The sequence below is a fragment of the Astatotilapia calliptera genome, chromosome 23, assembly GCF_964374335.1.
Source record: "Astatotilapia calliptera chromosome 23, fAstCal68.1, whole genome shotgun sequence".
In the NCBI taxonomy this organism is placed as follows: domain Eukaryota; kingdom Metazoa; phylum Chordata; class Actinopteri; order Cichliformes; family Cichlidae; genus Astatotilapia; species Astatotilapia calliptera.
Window position 1 is genome coordinate 37357162 of NC_137443.1, and position 9789 is coordinate 37366950.

Below are 9789 nucleotides of genomic sequence, written 5' to 3' on the forward strand. Positions count from 1 at the left end.
TCAAACCCCTTACTGGGGGATCACTTTAAGCCCAGTATTACTTGCCACAAAAGAATAGCAAGTAAAACAATTTACTATGTTCCAGAATAAAAGCTGGTTTCCTTGCAAGAATGGTATTTGAAGTGGAAAGCTGCAAATTCGGTGCGGGATTTTCGGCTGGAGTGCACCCTCGTCAAATTGGATTGCCAATATTGAAAGCCCTAGAATCCCCATCAAGCCTGACCTCACAGTCCAAGATGGTGGCAGTGCATGTAAAGAGTAGTGAAACTGTAAAACTGCTGCTTTTTAGTATTGTTGTGTATTTGTGCCAATAGATAGGCAATACACTAAACTCTATATGAACATGCTGCATGAGTGCAAAAAACATGCAGTATGCAAAATTGCTAGTGATTGTTGGTTTTTCAGTACTTTTCCAACTTTACTACTATAATGCAGTCAACTCGGGAGTACTATTACCCCCACAGCTCTGACAACCAGCTTCTGAGATAAAGAGAACACAGCATCTGTTTCTCCTTCTGGAATACTGGAGCCTTTCAGGCATTCAACTTTGTTTTAATTTGTTTTGATTTGATTCTGATCCTGCATAGTCATTCTTTTCTGCAAATCATATGCAGTGTGATTGGTTAGCATTTATTCATGAATTTTTACTTTAAAAAATTGTTGTTGTGTGGCTCTCCTTGAATGAATGACAGCACAAGAAGTTAAAACATAACCTTTTAACCTTTTAAACATCCAGCTTGGCTTGTTTTACCCTTTGTTGTTTAGTTTTATTGTTTTCAAGGCGTAATTTACACCCAAAGAGAAAATTAGGATTAAAAATTAGACACTTTGGCTAGCAAAAAAGGCCTAACAATAGATAAAATGTATTGATGAATTGAATAACAATAGTATCGTTTGGCCATCGTTTTTTTTTTTTCTTGTTTAGGGAAAAGCAGTGCTACTGATAGGACTCACATAGTCATTTCATGTCTTCTATAATCATCTAATAGAGCCAATCAAATCTTAAAATATAAACACATTTAAAATGCCAAGGGCTTTAGAAGAAGTTTTCATACTGGAGAGTTCTGAACTGTCTTCACAAGCCAAGTCCTTCAAAGGAGTTGGCTCTGAAATGGGACATAACTAAAGTAGACCACGTCTAAGATGTTTGTAAAGTAGCCTAGAGACCAAAATCAAGCACTGCAGCCCAGGATATAATTATACAACAGAAGATTGGGGGCATTAGATACTCATGCAGACAAAATAACTTGTGCAGACTAAAAAAAGAGATGACAGAGATGGCCGGTTGAGTTTTCCCAAATGGCTGGGAAGATCTGGACAGGGAAGTTAATGAGAAACACGCTCACCCTCCCTTCACAATTCCCATTGAGGTGTCCTTGAGCAAGACAATTAATCCCACCAGCTTCTGTGGAACTCCTCTGAGGCTAATAGTGGAAGACCGGTCATGGCGAGCAGGTCCCAGGTGTGAATGTGTGTAAGTGTATAAAAGTGAAGAGGGGCCATTCCCACAAAAAAAACAAAAAAAAAACAGCATGCATGCTCAGTGAACCTTCTAGGGATAAGTGAAGGTTAGAAAAATCTATTTAAGGTTTTTTGACAAAGCAGTGTTGATCCAAAGTTGGTGGGGGTAGTCAGAGTATGTAAGTGGAACCAAAAAAGTCTACATGGCCAGTTCTGTCAAGTAACATTTCTGTGAAATAAATCACACATCTGCAAAAGAGTGTCATTTCAAGCAAACATGAAGGTATATCAGCACTCAGCTGACTGTTTCAAGACAAAAAAAAGAAAAAGAAAAATGATGGATTGCACTTTTACTTTAAAGTTAAACTCACTTAGTTCAGTCTTTGTGCTGTTTTATTCAGCTTTTACAAGGTCAATTACATTGAGGCACTGCACCACATCCATTCATTCAAAGGGAAGCGGCAAAAAGGTTTCAGAATGACAGAAGTTGTGATTTGGAGTGACACAGGAGTGAATTAGAGGAGCCAGAGGGCAAATAGATGACACATGCAACTTGAAACATGTGTGTCAACCGCAATCTGCTTCAACCTGCTATTTTTTTAACCAAATAAAAGGTGTTCATTTCAAAACTCTAAGATATCGTCAATTATTAAGCTTGAAAGTCCTGTGCAGTTGCTAAATATATGCAGAAATACTTGTCATCATTCAGAAAAAACTAAAAAGTTAAAAGGTAATATATCACAGTAGAACGACTTTGGCTGGGGATTTTTATTTCCAAGATGTTATCTGGAGAGTGGTATTGATCAGAAAACCTGTTATTTTCTATTTAATTGTTTTATCCAATGGCACATTAAAGTTGTGCTTATTGCCAGTTTTATAATTGAAAATCTGAGGAAACAGTGAACCATACACGGACAAACTCCATAAAATGTTATTTATGTTCACTCACAAATTAATGTTGGAATTATTTATCAGACAAAATGATGCCACATATGACAAGCATAAGTGATATATGGCAGCTAACTTTTAAAGTTATAACTATTTGGACAATGACACATATGTCTGTCTGTCTATTTTGTGGGCTCCATTTATATTTAGGGGATTTCCACTCTAGAGGTATGTGCCACCCTGCCTTAGATCCGCCGCTGGAATTGACAGTTATTATGAGGGAATTTATGGCCTGGATCAAAATTAATCCAGACCATACTTTAAGTATATGAAATATGAGCACTTTGTATGACTTAAATATGTTTTATGATATATTATGCAATCTGTAAACATCATGACTGATTGACTAAAACTGTGAATGTTAACATAAATCAAGTAAACACTGCACCATAAGATGCCGAAACAAAATGTTTTAACAGTGAAAACCTGATCTTTGTTTTCTCCCAGTTCTCGTGCCGTGACCACACAAACCATCAAATTTAGCCATTTTTCCGTATATCAGTATAGCTGCTGTCCAGCCATTCCATATAGCCAACTCCTCCCCATAATGTGCCTGTTCCTTTTAATGAGATTGGAGATTCATGCAAATACAACATCAGCAAGGACCACTGCTGCCAAACCAACAATGCAACTTAATGCCAAGTACTCTTCATTACCCCTGTCTCTCCCCCCCTCCCCCCCTCCCCACATGTTATTGCAGTCACAGAATGAAAAATAATCAAAGTCTGGGAATCATTCAGGAATTTGCTGGCAGAAAGAAAGAGAGAGAGAGAGAAAAAAACTACATTTTTATCACCCATCCCCCTTTTTTCAGTGTCTCATTCTCTCTCCCTGTTTCCCCTAGCAGTAAGAGTAAAATTATAAATTATCTCCCCGCAGACAAAATTTCATGCTTGATGGGTGAACAACTCTAGCATCTGGTGGGGTCCTGTGATGAGGTGCATTTCAAGCTTCTCCCTCTCCCAGCTTCCCTTGGGCTGATGCAGAGCATTGCTAGCATCCTGCCAAATACTACACACGTGCAGCTGAAACGATAAGACAAAAAAGCGAGAGAGAGATTAATATTTAACAGGGCCCCTTCTCGTCCCCGACCGGTTCTGCAAGTCGGATGTCGACGCATGTGAAATCTCTGTGGTGGATTCGTGTCACATCGCAAAATGAGTGCACACCTGAAGGATGTTCTCTTCTGTGACTGCTCATGGGACCTCTGAGTGTATCCAAATGCGTCCTGTATCTCTTAACAACAAAACTGGAGCCAGTTGCTGTCCCTCTGGGCGGACATGCATGATATCAGTGATACTGCAGTGACATTAGTTTGCAAGTGAGTAGGTCATCCTTGTTTTAGTTTTCTTTAAAGTTAAAGCGAGTGTTGGATGTTGTAAAATTCAGGCAACAAGGAAAACCTTTCAAAATCATTACATAAACAAATAATCTTTTGGGATATTTTTAACCTGACTGATGGATCTTGTGATGTCAGGACCACTTTTGTGCTTCTTCAAATACAGGCTTAAGTTCTGTGGCTTGTTTTTAGTTCTTTACATGGTGTACTGAACTCTGGAGGAAGGAAATGAAGTATATTATTATACCAGTAAATGCCAAAAAGACTACCATAACAAAAATCTAGCTGTTACCTAATTTAAAAAAAAATGACAGTTTTATTTAAAAAATTGAAAATATACACAATTATTATTTTTTATTTACATATACAGTGGGGAAAAAAAGTATTTAGTCAGCCACCGATTGTGCAAGTTCCCCCACTTAAAATGATGACAGAGGTCAGTAATTTGCACCAGAGGTACACTTGAACTGTGAGAGACAGAATGTGAAAAAAAAATCCATGAATTCACATGGTAGGATTTGTAAAGAATTTACTCGTAAATCAGGGTGGAAAATAAGTATTTGGTCACCTCAAACAAGGAAAATCTCTGGCTCTCACAGACCTGTAACGTCTTCTGTAAGAAGCTTTTCTGTCCCCCACTCGTTACCTGTATGAATGGCACCTGTTTGAACTCATCATCTGTATAAAAGACACCTGTCCACAGCCTCAAACAGTCAGACTCCAAACTCCGCCATGGCCAAGACCAAAGAGCTTTCGAAGGACACCAGGAAAAGTATTGTAGACCTGCACCAGACTGGGAAGAGTGAATCTACAATAGGCAAGCAGCTTGGTGTGAAAAAATCAACTGTGGGAGCAATCATCAGAAAATGGAAGACATACAAGACCACTGATAATCTCCCTCCATCTGGGGCTCCACGCAAGATCTCATCCCGTGGGGTCAAAATGATCATGAGAACGGTGAGCAAAGATCCCAGAACCACACGGGGGGACCTGGTGAATGACCTGCAGAGAGCTGGGACCAAAGTAACAAAGGTCACCATCAGTAACACACTACAACGGCAGGGAATCAAATCCCGCAGTGCCAGACGTGTTCCGCTGCTGAAGCCAGTGCATGTCCAGGCCCGTCTGAAGTTTGCCAGAGAGCACATGGATGATACAGCAGAGGATTGGGAGAATGTCATGTGGTCAGATGAAACCAAAGTAGAACTTTTTGGTATAAACTCAACTCGTCGTGTTTGGAGGAAGAAGAATACTGAGTTGCATCCCAAGAACACCATACCTACTGTGAAGCATGGGGGTGGAAACATCATGCTATGGGGCTGTTTTCCTGCCAAGGGGACAGGACGACTGATCTGTGTTAAGGACAGAATGAATGGGGCCATGTATCGTGAGATTTTGAGCCAAAACCTCCTTCCATCAGTGAGAACTTTGAAGATGAAACGAGGCTGGGTCTTCCAACATGACAATGATCCAAAACACACCGCCCGGGCAACAAAGGAGTGTCTCCGTAAGAAGCATTTGAAAGTCCTGGAGTGGCCTAGCCAGTCTCCAGACCTCAACCCCATAGAAAATCTGTGGCGGGAGTTGAAAGTCCGTGTTGCTCGGCGACAGCCCCAAAACATCACTGCTCTCGAGAAGATCTGCATGGAGGAATGGGCCAAAATACCAGCTACTGTGTGTGCAAACCTGGTAAAGACCTATAGTAAACGTTTGACCTCTGTTATTGCCAACAAAGGTTATGTTACAAAGTATTGAGTTGTATTTTTGTTATTGACCAAATACTTATTTTCCACCCTGATTTACGAATAAATTCTTTACAAATCCTACCATGTGGATTCATGGATTTTTTTTTCACATTCTGTCTCTCACAGTTGAAGTGTACCTCTGGTGCAAATTACTGACCTCTGTCATCATTTTAAGTGGGGGAACTTGCACAATCGGTGGCTGACTAAATACTTTTTTGCCCCACTGTATATTCCTTTATATTATTGTAAACAAATAAGAACGCATACAGAAATAATGTTTTATATAAAAATATTTATTTATTTACCAATTGTTTTAAATTTGGCAGTTTGCTTCTTCTACATCTACTGCAACCTACTCCACTTACAAATATGTGATGGTAAAGGGTAAAAAGATTCAATCACTGACTTAAATTTTAAAGAATGGATGATTTCGATTGTCCCTTGGTTGTACTTGGTCCTCCATACCCACCCAGTCCTACCAATAAATATTCAGATATTTATTCTAAAATAAATACATACATACATTTGAATAATTAAAGAGCAATTAAAGATATTGACACCTAATTAGCAGCATTTTAAGGAAAGGTAATCTCTTCTCACAGGCTACCAAGTTGGACGTCTGCTGCATATTTAGTTCTAAAATACCTCAATATGTCCCCAGTTTGATAAAGAAAGCACAACTGTTGTATCACAGGCATGTACCAGTGTCGCCTTCATGGCAACATTGATTTAGGAAGAAAAAACAAAACAAATTATTCCGCTTGATTAAAACAGACTTTGCCTGTGCTGAGAGAAAAGTGCCATCCCGGCCTCACCTGTAGGAGCAGTGGGTGCGATGGCAGACATCATTAAGCTCGGGGATTCTTCATTTTAGTGGAGCTTGTTAAAGGACCATCACTCACAAGAGAAAGTGCTGCAATGCAGAAGGAATAATATGGCTGTGAGTATAGTTTCCCAACTGCAAGACCAACATTTCTTTGGATAAATTAGCTGCCAAAGCCTCTCTGCTTTTGTTGGAACAGATGGCACATTTTACTGTTTTACCACTGGAGGAGTTTTGTTGATATCTATATCTAAATAATTCTTTTAGATGGGATCTCCTTTTTTATCCCCACTCTTTCTCCCTAAGTGGAAGGAAAAAACATTCATTTAGTTTGTTTTGAAAGTTTGCTAAGCACACATTGATCTGAACCGTCCTTCAGTTTTTACACAGTCGCCATCCCAGATGAAGAGCGCAGGCAACAATAAAGTAGACATGTCTAGTGATGTAGCAGCATCTTTTTGGCAAAGACATTTGCTTGCCTAACAGCGAAAAACAGATTTTCTCAGAAGCGGAGGCATATGGTCGGCTCCTGTTTCGACAACAAGATGCCGTGTCACCTTGCTGGCCACCTGTAACCGGTGACCAGCCGAGAGACGGGGGGAGATTTAAGGTGATACAAGTATACACAGGCCGACATACATATTTGTTGTTTTTATTATTCCTGAGGCCATATGCTTATCTTTGTCGTGTCCGACGACATGTCACACACTGTGTCACCACGACCAGGCAAGCATGAAGAGCAACCGGTGGGGGTCAAGAGCACAGAAGATTCAGAAAAAAACACCACCTCTAACTCCTGTGGCTTTGCTCTGTCTCTCCTTCTCTCTGCTCTCCTCTATCCCCTCTTTTCATTTCCTTTCTGATGCCGCGCACGTCCCAGCGAGCGACAGCGATTTGCATGATGTGATCGGCCTCTGCCTTCCTGCAGCTCTTTAGAAGTGTGTGTGTGTGTGTCTGTGCTCACGTCTGGATGTGGATGTCCGTAATTGAGTGTGTTTGTAAGTGTTAATATGTAAGGACTGACTGCCATGCAGCTTAAGCTGCAAGGGAAGGGTGTAAAAAAAAGAAAGAAAGAAAGAAAGAAAGAAAGAAAGAAAGAAAGAAAGAAAGAAAGAAAGAAATATGAGGAAGAGCCTATAGATATCTCAGAGAGCAATCAGAGAAATATGCTGAAAATCGTGACAGGCGGAGTGTGTCACTTGGCATGCATCTTTAATTCTGTGTGAGGTTTGGGTGTTGTAGCACTGCTGAGTTAAGGTGAGGTGTTTGTTGGGATGAAACTAGGCCAGGTAAGCATTGCTGTGGTAGCACACATGCACTTTCACACCTCAGGAGTCAAGTGAGGAGAGAGATCTCATCCGCAGCATGGCTGGTTCCTACTGACAAACGTTCAAGGGCATTTTGTGGATATCAAAAAGAGAAAAAAAAAATTACCCATAGGGTAAGTGCCTGGTCAGGCAATGCTTTTCCCATTTTTTTTTTCAAAGGATGTAGCCTTGGTTTCCTGTTCGTAGCTCACAGGAGTGGAAGCTGGTGTGGTCTTCTGCTGCTTTAACTCATCTGCATTAAGGTTTGATATGATGCATATTCAGAGATGCTCTTCTGCAGAACTTGGTTGTAACAAGTGGTTATTTAAGTTACTTTTGCCTTTCAACTTCGAGCAGTCTCGCCATTCTCCTCTGACCTGTGACAAGAACAAGGCATTTTTGCCCAAAGCATTACCGCTCACTGCATAATTTCTCTTTTTCAGACCATTTCCTGTAAACCCTGTAGATGGTTTTGTGGGTAAAATCCTTATAGATTCGCAGTTAATGAAATACCCAGACTAACATCATTCAGTCACTTAAATCACCTTTCTTCCCCATTCTGATGTACAGTTTAAGTAGGTTTTCTTGATCATGTCTGATTGCATAGATATTATTAAAAGGGGAGGTTTATTAGATGGTAGTGAGCCCTGCTGGTTTGGAGACAGTAGCAGTAACAAAAGACTAGAGGTGGAGGAGTTGAAGGAGCAGGATGGACAGGAATAGAAATGAGTACATCAGAGGGATAGCTCAGGCTGAGCTTTCTTGGAGGGAAAGTAAGGGAGGGGAGATTGAAATGGTTTGAACCTGTGCACAGGGATAGTGGATATACTGGACAAAGGATCTTTCAGATGGAGAAGCCAGGCAGGAAGAAAAGAGGAAGAACACAGAAAAGATCCATGTAGTGTACTGAAGGTCGGGGTGACAGAGGAGAATGCTACAGATAGAGTGAGATGGAGACAGATGATCCCCTACTGTGATCCCTAATGGGAAAGGTGAAGTCGAAGATGTGTGTGCGTGTGTTTGCTATCAAAAACGTTGAAATGTACAGCGTAAGCATGTAGTTGTCTAATTCAGTTTTCTTTGCTCTGTGTTGGCAGAAAGGGTGTCATGGTCTACGGTGGGTGGCTGGAGTTTCCATTAGGCTCCTGAACTGACCTGGGATCCGCCCCTGGGCAGGGCCAACTCCAGCTCCTGCACACCTGGAGCCTATTGCAGGCAATCAAGCCAGAGGGATTTAAACCACACATCGATGTTCACTCACTGCCAGTTCGTCATCAACCCATGTTGGTAACAGGTCTTGTGCTTCAAATTCTCGCTGTGATTTATCTTACTAACAAAGACTCTTTTGTACTACAGTTGCTGTACCCACCCTGGCTCACACTCCACCTCCGGACTCGGGATACCTAGTGATCATTCTGGAAATCCCTCTGTGCCTCACCTGCCTGCCATCACACTCCATCTGGAGCCCCGGATCTCAGGTCAGCCTTTCCACGCCACTCAGCCTCCCCTGGATCTTCATCACCCCCCCTCTCAAACACTCCAGGTCCCTAACTGCAAGTAAGAATTGCTGCTCTTATACTGGCCACTTCTGAGCTGCCTTCACTACCTGCCTAACTCCTATATCCTCTTCCCTCAGTGTGACTGTTCCCCACTCAGCTCCGTTCCGCTTCTCAGGCCTCGTTCCCTCGCCCTAGCCACGTTCCCCTGGGCACGCCACACCAAGGCTCCACGTCTCGTCATTTTCTGTCTTTGCCACGTTTCTTTTTTTTTTCCCCTTTGCACCTAACCGTAATAAACTGTTAAATCATCTACTGTCTCCGCTCTGGGTTTCTGCACCTGAGTCCTATTCAGTACCGGCCATCCGTCACCGTGACAAAGCGGCTCACATTGGTTTACATTGGTGGTGGTGGTGCCTCACTTGCATACATTATGGTGCTGCTCATGTAGAGCATATATTTAATAGCACTACATGAATGGCATTGTTAGTAACTGTGACAAAGATTAAAGTGGTAATGAGCATTAGCCGTTGAAACAATAAGTTGCCGTTTCACCGGTGTTAATTAAAAGGAGAAAATTGCAGTGTATGGAAAGAGCAGAAAACAATATAGGCGTTAATTTAATGCGCGAAATTAGAACAGGGAGTGAGCATTTTACAGGCCTCTCTCC

The 9789-nt window shown here is 41.5% G+C and overlaps 1 long non-coding RNA gene across 1 annotated transcript; it reads left to right on the forward strand.

Annotated features, from left to right (window-relative positions):
• The first annotated feature begins 8720 nt into the window (after positions 1–8720).
• On the forward strand, positions 8721–9432 carry LOC145424507 (uncharacterized). The gene is made up of 3 exons (XR_013905593.1): positions 8721–8906; positions 8980–9180; positions 9260–9432. It is a non-coding gene; the product is annotated as an uncharacterized LOC145424507 (long non-coding RNA).
• The last annotated feature ends 357 nt before the right edge of the window (positions 9433–9789 follow it).